General features: G+C 34.2%; 1 pseudogene; it reads left to right on the forward strand.

Moving 5' to 3' along the window:
* Window positions 1–633: 633 nt before the first annotated feature.
* Window positions 634–1261, forward strand: LOC112596877 (annotated as a pseudogene).
* The last annotated feature ends 12200 nt before the right edge of the window (window positions 1262–13461 follow it).

Genomic DNA, 13461 nt, shown 5'->3' on the forward strand with positions numbered 1-13461 from the left:
AAAAAAAAAGATAAAATATGCAGTATAAATTTTTAAAAATATGCATATATAGGAAAAAAGTTGGAAATAGGTAGGTATGCTTAAATATGCCCACAAAAAACTTTTAAATTTCAAATCCAGACATCACAAAACAAATTTATAATGAATCAGATTTATTCTATTTTCTTTCCGGACAAATGTTTTGCAAATTTTAAATTTGCAAATGCATAATCCCGAGCCTTAATAATTATGTTACAACATTAACATATATCTTAATAATATAAATAAATAAATATATTTTATGTTATCAGAAATGACAACACTGCTAAGAGGATAGCTATGACCGCACCATCCAACCCCGCCAACCAGTGATGCTCCGTCTATGAGTATAAAGGTGGGTTCCCACGGCGCATGGCTCGGCGAGCTTCGAGCCAAGTACGCTGGCTCGGTACACTACACGCGCCGTGGGAACACTTTTGCTCGTCTAGGCTCGTGGCTATCCGAAAATTGTCGGTCCGTTGTGTCCGCGCCAAAGGAAACGAGCCGCGCATTTAAACACCGTTTCCACAGGCGTGTGATTCGGCTAGTCTTTAAGTACCTGAAGTACTAGAAAATTTTCAAGTTTTTTTGGTTTTTTTTTAAAAAAAATTTAATTAAAAAAAAAACATGGAGTGGACCATTGATGAGGTTCTAGAGTTCTTAGAGCTATATGTAACTCAACCACAGATTTGGAATCCTCGCCATCCTGACAATAAAAATCGTAGTTTAGTTCACGATGCTTGGAAGCAAATTGAAAGCAAAATAAGGTAGTACTTTGCAAACTATTTTTTTTAATTAAAATAAAATATTTTTTGAATTATTTATTTTATATTTTTGTAATAATGTTAGGGTGAAAACTGATATAACCGAAAAAAAAGGATTCACTAATGGCCACGTATCGAAAACTTTTAAATTATGTTAAGGCAAGCGGGCAAGCAAGGGTACTGGTAGTGGTACAGATGACGTGTACAAACCAGATTGGTTTGCCTACGAATCCATGACATTTTTACATGGCATTTATGAGGCGAAAAAAACCATTTCAATCGTGGTAAGTTTATTTAATTATTTATTATTAAGATACAATATACGATGTATACTAAATCATATCATATTATATATTATATTATATTATATTATTTTTATATCATTAGATTCATTTTTAGTGTAGGTACCTATTTATATTTTTCCAAAATGATAGACGTAACAACTATTATACATGTAATATAAATTTATATTAGTTTAATAAGATTTAGTTTGGTTCTAATAATGAAAAAATCTATTATTTATTATTAAACATCTTTATTTTATTAATTTCATATTACACATTATTGGATATTTATAAATTATTATTATTATTATTGTTGTTTAAATAAAGCAATTATAATTCCATTTAAGCTCGATCTTGCCATGACACTTTTCCACTGGTCACAAAATAATTAGAGAACTGGTCTCTAACCGTTTTTGCATCGAGGCTGGATTTTCTTGTCACTGTTTGTAATGAAAACATCGACCTCATATAATTTAGTTCAAACCTCCAAGATCCTGGGATTATAATTCCATCATTATCTTCGCTATTGAAAATGCCTGGGGGTGTGTATATAGAGCTTAACGATTTATTTCTTCTTAAGAAATTATGTAACAACGCGCAAGTCATAGTAATTTCAGTTACTTTTTCTGACTCTAGAAGTATAGGTCCTCTAAATACTCGGAAAACTGAGGTCATAATTCCGAATACATTTTCAACTACTCGGCGTGCTCGAGAAAGCTGGTAGTTGAAAATTCTTTTAGGATTTCCTTTTTCATGTACTCCCGAGTAAGGTTTCATAATATTTGTACTTAAAGCAAAAGCTTTATCCACCACAAACACATACGGTAGCGACACATTTGTATTGAGAAGTATTCCTTCATCTGGCAATAACAATTCATTTGCATCCAATTTTTTAAAAAACGATGTATTTCGAAATACACCACTGTCGCTGATTCTTCCCAGACAGCCTATATCTACAAAAGTAAAACCATCATTTTCGTTTACTATAGCCATGAGCACAATGCTAAAAGTCCCTTTATAATTATGATATTCCGTTATTCCGTTTCACTATCGATAGGACATTGGATAACTACATGTTTTCCGTCAACAGCCCCGAGACAGTTGGGAAAATTTCATTTTTTGTTAAATTCTAATGATATATTTTTCCAATCACTCGAATTTTTTGGCAACTAAAAAAACAAAAATTATAATTTCATTACATTACATTTTTAATTTTTAAATATGTACTGATTTCGGTCCTAGGACCAGCGCTGTGGAACGTGTTCTACGAGGACCTCCTGGAATCACCGACTCCTCCCGGTGTCCAACTGGTGGCATTTGCCGACAACGTCGCCGTCATAGGCATCGCACGTACCGGAACTGCTGCTGCCGAACTGGTTAACCCAGTGCTGGCCTCAGTTTCGGACTGGATGCGCGCAAACGGTCTTCAGCTCGCCCCTCAAAAATCCGAGGCGGTCGTACTGACGCGCAAAAACAAATATGACAACCCGAACCTTCACGTCGAAGGCCACGTCGTTCCGGTGAAACCTTCCATCAGGTATCTGGGAGTGAAGTTGGACACCCGACTACGTTTCACCGCACACATCGAAACAGCATCCAAGAAGGCAGCTGACGCGGCCAGAGCAATCGGCCGTCTCATGCCCAATCTCGGCGGTCCGGCCCAGAGCAGACGGGCGTTGCTTGCTTCGGTCACCACTAGCAAACTGCTTTATGCCTCCACGACGTGGGCAGAAATCGGCACTAAGACCGCCAAGAACCGCAAGGCGATGACAAGGGCACAGAGAACAACGGCTCTCCGGATTACCAGAGCCTACCGAACAGTATCCGCTGACGCTTCTCTGATTCTCTCGTCCATGCTGCCGGCTGACATCATCGCACATGAACGGATGAGAGTCAAAAATCGGCTCGAAGACGCAATAGCTCCCAATCTGACCACTGCCGAAATCAAAAACCAAGAAAGAGGGATATCCATTAGATCCTGGCAAGCCAGGTGGGACAGGTCTAAGGACGAAAGATGGACCCAACGACTTCTGCCGGACGTCGGTCGCTGGATGGCAAAGCCGCCTCTCAACCTCACGTTCCACATAACTCAGGCGCTGTCTGGACACGGATGCTTCCAGGCATACCTGCTGAGGATGCATCGCGTCGCAGACGGATCATGCGTATACTGCGGCCATCCCATCGACGACGCCGCCCACACTATATTCACTTGCCCGCAGTGGGACAACGAACGGGAAGTCATGCAGCCTTACATCAACGGACGCCTACCAACGCCGGAGGATGTCATCGATCTTCTCTGTGGCCCTGTCGGCATGGAGGACACCGGCGTCAACATACAGACTGCATTCCACAGAGCCCGCAGTAGATTCTGTAGTATGGTTGAACGTATTCTCTCCAACAAGGAGAAGGATGAAAGGGATAGACAGGCGTAGACTCCAAGTCTATTCACTAACCGGTGAAAACGTCGGAGATGCCACCGACACCTGTTCTATCCCTTTTGTATGGCACCACGGGCGGGGACGACGATCACGGCAAGGCCAGAACGAGACTCGAGGGCGGCGGGCTCCGGCCGGCTCAAGAACTGGAAAATCAGAACGGGTCAGCCAGGGCGGCGGACTACGGTCGGCCCGTCAAGAGACGAAGTATTAACGCCTCAACCTATCATTTTATTACGTCTTAAACTATTCTAATTCTATGTACTTTATGGGATTTGATTGTAAATTTATAACGCATGTGCGTCCCAAAGGGACTTTTGTTATTATTATTATTAATTGTATTATTCATTTCTGTTAATAAACGATGGCCGAGTCGCGGAGGCAATGCGAAAGCAGTTCCCGCGGCGCCGTCGGTTCAAAACGGGGAAAAAAAAATATGTACTGATTAAAATCTAATTTATTTTTAAAAAGTATTTACTTTTCAAATTAATGAGTTATTTAGACTTTTTAATTTAGAATTTAAAAAAAATTATAAAAAATAAAAATACTTAAATAAATATTTTAACAATTAAAAGTTATCTAATAACTATAGATTTAAAAATTGGCTGTATAGAATATTTCCAAAAAAAATTTTAGTTAGAATTTTATTTTGGTTAAAAAATACAATAATTAAATTATACTATACACAGATGTATCATGAAGTTTTAACAAATGGAATAATCGATATTTATAAAAAAAAAAAACTTTCAAGTATCTACGAAATACGAGTTTTCTCTATAGTTACTTGAAGGAAAACCTAGTGGTGAATTTTTTAACCTTAGGTATAAACACAAAAATATGTAATGATTTTTCAACTACAAAATTACTTGCAAATTTTCGCGATTTTGACGTATTTCGTAAAAATTTGATCTATAAACGTTTATAAAAAAAAATTGTGACTAACGATTTTTGATTTTTTTTTTTTTTTAACTACAATAAGAATAACTCAAAAGGAACCTTGTATTCAATTTTCAAGTGTTTTTACTTTGTTCAGAATCTAAAACAAGTTGTCAAAACAAAATTTTTATCTTGAGTTCGATAACTATGGATATGCATATCTGAATAATGAAGTGATATATACGATTTAGATAAATCCATAATTGCAATAGGAAAGAAAGGTCATAGTTAATAAATAATGTATAAAAAATTATTTTTAACTAAAAATTAAAAATTAAATTTATTATTAATATTGATTAGGACAAAAGTAATTTTATTTATCAGAACTTCATGATACACACATGTATACATGTAGCGCAAACATGAGTATAACATAATTTTTATTATTTTTAGCAATTGGAAAATTCGTTAGACGTCTGTGAAAATGCGACCGATGTTAGTCAGTTACAGGACATTCTCGAAACAGATATATCTCGGAATATCGAAAGTAGTTTTAAAAGTCCATCTAGTAATAAGGTTACTAAAAAAAGAAAAAATTATCAGGATAAGGTCGAAAAAATTGAGAACAGGATGGATGAGGCATTTAATTTTTTGAAACAGATATCCCAAACTCCAGCGAAAACTAAATATTCACTCTTCACTAATTTACTATGCGAAAAATTAGAAGCACTTAGTGAACAAAAACAAGACCTCGCAATGATGGAAATTGATAATATTATTATGTTTCGGCTCAAACATTCTGCTGAACAAATGGTACAACCGGTACAAACACCATCATATTATCAATTTCCCAACATACTCGCAAAATTTAATTCTTTTAATAATGTTGTGTTTATTTAATGATTTTCTTCTCTGTTACCTAGGTACTGGCTTTGTTGAAAATACTTATTTCTTCTTCAATTAACTGCTGTTATATTATAACTTATTATTTGAAGCGTTCTTGTTTAATATTTTCTCTTCAAGTATTAAATATTAATATATACAAAATACTTCTTTATACGACGTATAAAGTATTTGGTATATACTATATAATATAATGACATTTAATATTATAATATTATAATTTATAATCTAGTATCTACTTATCATTTTTATAATCAAGTTGGATATATTAGGTTTTTTGACAAGTAGAGCGCGCCACCTTACCGGTTCCCGGACATAAACGGCACATTTGTTATCGTATTATATGACATGAGTTGCATAGGGCAGGTCGTGCGTATACCTCTATAATCTACCGTGGTAACAACTAACAACTATTATAATTTAAAATAATATTTTAATAACAGCTATTTATAAGATTGAGTTAGCAAAATAATTTTACACTTATTATAAAAATGTAAAAATGAGATAAAGGTATATAAATTATAAATAGTAAAATTAAAGCTAATTATTAATATTACAGTCACAGTAATTTAATGCTAGATTAAATTAGCACAAGCTAACAAAAGCATTTTCAAATTATAAAATAATTTCAAGTATCTACGACTTATAAACGCTTAAAAAAAAAAAAAAAATAAAATACAATAATTGTTTGATAAAAAAAGACAATAGTATATAAAAAGTACAATTAAAGCTAGTGTGTCAATACATGTAATTTGGCCTAACAGAGTAATATGTCAAAAACTTGGTATAATATAATATTTAAAAAACTTAATATAATATAATATGTCAAAAATTTAGTATAATAATATTATTTGTCAATACATGTAATTTAGCATATAACTTATTATAATATAATATGTCAAAAATTTAGTATAATAATATAATTTATCAATATATGTAATTTGGCTTAATATATAGTAATATTTTAAAAACTTGGTATAATATAATATTTAAAAAACTTAGTATAATATTGTAGTGTGGGCCTGCCGTAGGAGATTAGCGGTCAGTACCAACTAACAATTTTTATTTACCTGATAGTGCGAACTTAGCAACTAAAAGAGTAAAAAGAGAAAAAAATTAGACGAGTTTGACGAAGTCGTTTTTTATGAGACGTCGAGACAAAACGTTACAAATAAAACAGAATATAAGTGTCGTATAATATATAATATTGTTGCGTCCCTTATGTCAACGTCGATTCATATATCAACGTAGAAATAGAAATACTAATGTTTGCAAGTTAAATGATTAAGTCTTTATTTAATACAATTAACTCGTACAAGAATACAATTTTATAAGCACAAGATGGAGTGAGTGGTGTTAAGACCTGCCTCAGAGCGTCTCGAATATCCCTAACCGTCTGCTGAGCTCTTGCCCCGGTCTCCCTTATATATGGTTAACCGTCAAGAGTGGTGACTGGGGAGGCGGCGACTTCCGATGACCTAAAGTAGCTCTCTAAATTAAATGTATTATTCAGTTGGGTGCCTTTCCTGCGATTTCATCGGTTCTAAGAAATCCAAGACGTGTGATCAAGTCTTAATCATTATATTAAATATCACGATGTGCAGGTGTTCGCCCTATCCGTTGGTGCTACACTGTTTGAATATATTATCCCATCGGTATACGCGTCACCTCTCCGTATAATATATATGTGTTAAAATAACACGGTACGTAACAATATATATTGCTTCAGCATACAACATTTTTTCAGAGTAAGAACGGGTAGTGTGCTGAATACATACTTCACCAAGTACTTTCCTGAGTTCTCTCATTGCAACACACGATTGCCTAACTGGATGGTTGTGAAGCCTTTTTAAAGAGAACATTTTATCTCCAGACTGTTGTAATTGACCCAATTGCTTGACAATTTGTAAATTTAGTTTCCTTACATTTTAGATATCTAATATATCAAAAAATTATAATACTGTTAATTCATAAGGAAAACTGATTATTCTCTAAAATAACTTACATTTTTTTCTCTGTTATTTTACTTTTAAAGTAAAGGAATCCTAAATTGTCCTTCATAACTTCTTCATTTCGATGAACACCAGCAATTAATATATAGGAACTGGGCTTATTGCCAACAGGCCAAAACTTAATGTTCTCTTTAATAAGTAATTCTTAGTTAGTAATTATTTATTTATTTTTAAATGTGTATTATACCATCTACAATTCTGTTGAAGCTACATTCTACTGCTTCTTGAATTTCCTAAATAGGTGGTGGTAGGACATAATTGTGATCTAGATTGATTTTTTCCATTTTTAAATTGTATTAAATATTATTTGTATTAAAATTTGTAAAAAAAATATAGTTATAAAATTATAAATAAATTTAAAAATGTTAGTAATTTGCTAATAATTGTTAATATTTTGTATAACACTTTGGATTTCAACGTTAGTATCATTGTCTACCGCTTGAGATATGAAATGCTTATCATTTTTCTGACAACTACCTTTCTCCCAAGGTTTATACATAATAGAGGTTGCCTCGATTCGAAAATTATGAAAATGTGGAGGTGGGGGTAAATTGTCCGTGACGTCAGCCGTCGTACAAAAACTCGCTAATCACTATAGATATAATAATTGACAATAGTTTTTCAGAAATTATCAGTGAAGATAAAAATGAAATGAGTAGAGATGCAATGGAATATTTGGCAGGGTGGGTTGCAAAAAAATATAGACTACAGCTTCCAGAATTGGGTTCAACTACAACTCAGTATAATGCTGCTCAAAACGAAAATGGTCATGATTATACTATGCCATCATGGATAAATCATTTATCCTATGGTGAGCTGATAGTTCCTAGTTATAATTTTAAAACTCATATTCTTAGAATTGAAAAATTATTAAACAAAATTAACAAACAACAAATTCCAAAAGGACCTAAAGTTGTTAAAAATTTGTCTGAAAAAATTGAAAATGATAAAATGAAAATTGAAGAAAAGTATAAACCTGTTGTGCAGACGTATGTAAAACAAAGAATACTTATTCGTATGAAATATTTAAATCAACATACAAATATTTTAAATAAAAAAGAAAAGCAAAACTTCAGCTCCAAAAACTACAAAATTAAAAAGACTGATGACTTAAATGTAAGCCACTAAAATTTAAATTATTAATGTAGGTATTATTTTTATTTGTTTTTGACTGAACTATTTTTTATATTATTTTTATATTTTTATATCAATTGTAATAAATAAACTTACAGTTTACTTAAGCATAATAATTACTATTTTTTTATTATTATTATAATATTAATGCTGAAAAATACTATGTTTAATAAATTTAATTAATATGTATTACTATAATGCTTTATAATTGATATGCATATTATTATACAAAATAAAAATGCATTTGTTAAAATAATATTTACGATGTAATTCAAACAATAATATGGGCATATTATTGACCAGTGTCCAGCACTATAAGAACTAAGAGCTCATACTGAGGTTTTTCGCGTACAGGAAATGTCTGGTAAGTGTTTTGGTGAAAAGACTACTCAAGTAGTTCATGGTTAAGCAATTTCTATTCTCAGCATACCGATTGGTGATGAACAATATTTATTATTTAATGCGACGCATATGGTGGTAGGTGGTAGGTACTTTGCAAAGTAAACTTAAAATTAGAGCCAGGACCTGCAGAAGGTGTGTGCGACCATTATTTCATTTCCACATAATTGATTTTCAATCTAAGATGATGTTAAAAGAAACATGTTTTATAATCAAAAAACGAGAAAAATATAAATATATAAATATTGTACTTAAAAACAATAAAAATACTTTATTAATAAATAATAATTATAAACTTGTACTAAAGACTACAGTGTCATACAAACAATAAATACCCGCTAAATTTTGTACGACGGGTGACGTCACTAGATAGGGGACCGAGCGGTGGGTTTTAATTTGTTTACACGACTTTGAGGCAACCTCTATTATCTATAAACCTTGCCTTTCTCCCGATAAATGCACCGTGACATATTTTAAAATTTCACTGGCGGTGGCATCCGCATCATTGTCAGGACCAGGGCGGCGGGCGTGACAGTGTCACTAACCTTAAAAGGTGACCGAGCGCGGTCGTGGATCATATGTCCAAGACCCGGAGCAAAGTAAAGTGGGTATAATGGACAAAAGGATCGAACAAGTGGTTAATATAACGGTTACTATTCGGTCGGATTTGAAACGGACATACCTGGGTGTCAGCCATGGAAGACACTCGTTCCATTGCGGTCATCCTTTTTGGCCGCAACGCCAATTTTCGTCCGAATCGCACACCTCATCCGTGTTAGCCGGCAGCAGGACGCCGATAACCGGGAGCTCTGAAAAAAGACAGATTGCGTTAAAAATACTCGGACAATTAGTACGTCGTAATAGCACACGGACCTTGATCCAACTCCACAAATTGATATGGGTCAAGCTTGAGAGCAAGCATTGGTGGCGGTGGTGAAGCTGAAATCGTAAAACGGGAGCAAGTTTTTTGTTTCCGGCGACGTTCTGAACACTTCAACCTCATCACACTGGCTTATTGGTAATGGTGAAGCTGAAATCGTAAAACGGCAGTTGTAGTCACAAACAACGGTTTAACAGTAAAGACAATACTTACAATTGAGTTCGACTTTTAATCCTTGGCCTTCCGGTGTGGTAATACTTGAAATCCTTAATCGTAAGATCGGTGACAACGGAGATTTCGGTAGTAGTTCGGGTAGTTCGGCCGTCGCGGCAACTACCGCCTTCGGCGGTATTTTCGCGGGCATTGGAGACGACTGAAGCAAGTCTAAAATGTAAAGCGACAAAATTTATTAAATTGAATTACGATGACTCTTACACGCTGGTTTAAAAACAAATTTTCCTTACCCTTGTCGTTCTCCATCTGTGCGATTGTCTTGCGGAGAACTTTCCTTTTGACACCGGATTTGTTTGCCGCCTCAGCGATACTGAGCCTATGATCCTTTACCAGCGACAAAGCCTTGGCAACCTACTGCTCGTTTACGTTTTGTCGGAACGGCGGTGTAGACGGCGACGGAGATTTCAGTTGTAACGCGGGTAATTCAGCTGTCGCGGTAGCTACCGCCTTCGGCGGTTTTTTCGTGGGCGTTGGAGACGACTGGAGATTATAACGACAATACAATGAGATATCTACTACATGCGAATAAAATATTAGTTGAAGTCCTTCAGTCGGCACAGAAAATTGATCACACAGTATCAATATAATAATTATAAACTTCGGACAGATCGCCAATAATAAAAATTTAAGAAATAATAATAAACAACTTTCTTTAGTATTGATTCTATCCACGCAATCATAGATATTAACAATATCTACTACATGCGTACAAAATACTCGTTGCGCATCAAGAGTTGTTAAAGATAGGTACTTACGGAGGATGAATTTTCAGATTGCATTATGAATTTAGAGTGCAAAAGACTTAGAAAAATTATCAAAGTGCAAATTAAAAAACACTTAGAAAAAATATCAAAGTGAAAACACTTAGAAAATTATTAAAGCGCGAGAGTAAAATAACTTAGAAAAATTTTCGTTGATGCGTACAACGATGAGCGCAGAAATGAAATGATGCCGAACCACGCTACGTGGCCGTATTTACGCAAGATTGCCTCCCGGATCAACCAATCAGATCGCAAGCGATTGATGCGCTGCCAATAGCGGTAACCAAGTTAAATTAAAAATTTAATTAAGCCAATAATCTCTATCTAATACCACTCAGTTTCTTACGGGCCATGGGGACTTCAGAGCAAAGATCCATACGTTCAGACTTGTCGACAACCCCATCTGTGCTTGTGATAAAAATTCTGAAAAGGTAAATCATATGCTAAGACACTCTCCTAGGACAAGAAACAGCTCGCATAAAACTTAAAGAAATCCTCAGAGAGGAAGGAGAATCATGGCCTCCATCTAATGGAACTTTGCTAAAAACAAGGAAAACCTTCGAGGCGTTGAAAATATTCACCAGAGAGACGTTAACCAACAGGAGCGACAGATAATATAGGTCGCGAGACTATGGGTCAGGACGACCGTCACCGAATAAAGGCACAAACTCGGGGTGTCTCAAATGAGCACGTATTGCGCAAATGACAGAAACTGTGAGACACGCTCGAGCGCGTCCTGACCCGTAACGTACTCATACGTCAGAGACAAAGAGTTGGGCCCTTTGGTTGGGGTCCAAGAGAATACTACCTCAGTATTCTCTGAAAAAAAAGCGACTAAAAGGGGATAGCCTGAGCGGCTGGCGACTGGGTGCGGGACACAACGAAACACTAATGAATAATAAGGGTATTGGAGGTTCTGACCGCGACCTCTTGCAGAGTTGATCGATCCCCTCAAGAATGCTTCGAAGAGGTGTAGTAACACCAGGCTACCAAGCCTATAATTCGGGGGTCGCGGCCACCGCGCCGAGAGTGAAAGGCTGCGTGGAGAAGGCCAACCGTAAGCCCGCGTTACACGGCCTAAATCTCAGGAGATTACAGCTAAAAGTGATCCCCGACGACGCTCGATCGAAAAAAGAATCGGAAAAAAAAAAAGAAAACAATTATTTATAGTTAGAATTTATAGTTCAAATATTTACGAAATCTATTGAAAACGCGAAAATTTGTAAGTAATTTTAAAGTTGAAAAATCATAAAATTTTTTGTGTTTATAACTAAGGATTAAAAACACTACACTATGTTTTCCCTAAGTTTTCCTTCAAGTAGCTATAGTAAAAACTCAAAGCATCGTTATTGGAAAACTTTTAAGTGCGTTTGAATTTTAAATTTTTACGAAATAACGTAACGAAAACGATTTATCCTCAATTTTAAATATTTGTTGATATTTAAAAAGTATTTATAGACAACTGAAATTTTCAATTTTTTTGAAAATTTTTTTTTTGAAGTGTTGAAAACAATTTGATAATGTAAGAAAAAGAGTGTGAGTAGAGTCGTCATATACATTATCTCAAATTTTTTGTCAAGAGATGTCCCCTTTATTCCAAAAAAGCTATGACCACGTTACAAATATTCCTATATACGCTTCCGCCAAAACAATTTTAAATAGGATTAAAAAAAGGACACTTGGTAATACATTAGATCCAAATTCGAAAGAAGAAATAATTATACCCGATATTTCACAATTTGGTAACATTTGTTTTATGTGTGGGGTGAATCGTCCAGTTATTGAACAATCTCCAGTAATTGAACAACGTCAACAAATGCTTTAAAATTAAGAGACTTAGGTATTTCATTTAATAAATAATTATTATTTTCAATATTAAACATAGTGGTCATACTGTATGACTACAATTTGATAGTTAATATGTGATAACAAACAAGTGATAAATATTCAAAATCACGGTCCATGAATGTTGGAGTGTTTAGACCAAATTTGTTTAAGTAAGTTCTATGAATCACTTTTTGTGGGAACTTAACCACTTATAAAATATTCATTATATATTGCAATTATTTATTTCGTTATGTTAAGTACCTAATTTTGTATCATTTTTTTGCTTAAAAATAAAAAAAGTGTTCATCATAAATACTTGTTTAGGTATTCAGTTACTAGTTACTAAAATTTAACAAAACTTAGTAATTGAACACATGTTCAATTATTGGTATTGCTTAAATATAATTTAATCCAGTGATTGAACAGGTATATTAATATTAAAATTAATATAATAAAAATTTTGTATTGTGTTAGGTACCTAGATACCTACCTAATAACTACATATATATTGTATATGTTTATATATTAATATATATGCAACGATTTGCGGTCACGCCAGATTTAGGTAATATCTTGGTGCGGTCAAAGCTTTATTATACTCCAATTCCAGGCGAAATTTAATTATACGATAAACATATTTTTGATATAATGCACACAGCGTATATATGTGGAACACCACTACTTATCTGTAAGTTTATAAATAAAATAGATTTATACTCCGATCATAGTTTTGAATATTGCTTTCATTGTGCCTACGTCTTTTGATACGGTAAAACATAAAATAATTCGAAAATATGTTGGTGAAAATTAAAACCATTACGGGTCGTTAATAATTATAAATTTCGATTCTATCATTACACTAGCGAATGAGCGTACAACGGTGGGTATGTTGTAAAAACATGTAATGCGTATAAAATACAGCAATAGTAACTAT

This window comes from Melanaphis sacchari, unplaced genomic scaffold (assembly GCF_002803265.2).
Source record: "Melanaphis sacchari strain LSU unplaced genomic scaffold, SCAv2.0 Contig362_pilon_pilon, whole genome shotgun sequence".
NCBI classification, from domain to species: domain Eukaryota; kingdom Metazoa; phylum Arthropoda; class Insecta; order Hemiptera; family Aphididae; genus Melanaphis; species Melanaphis sacchari.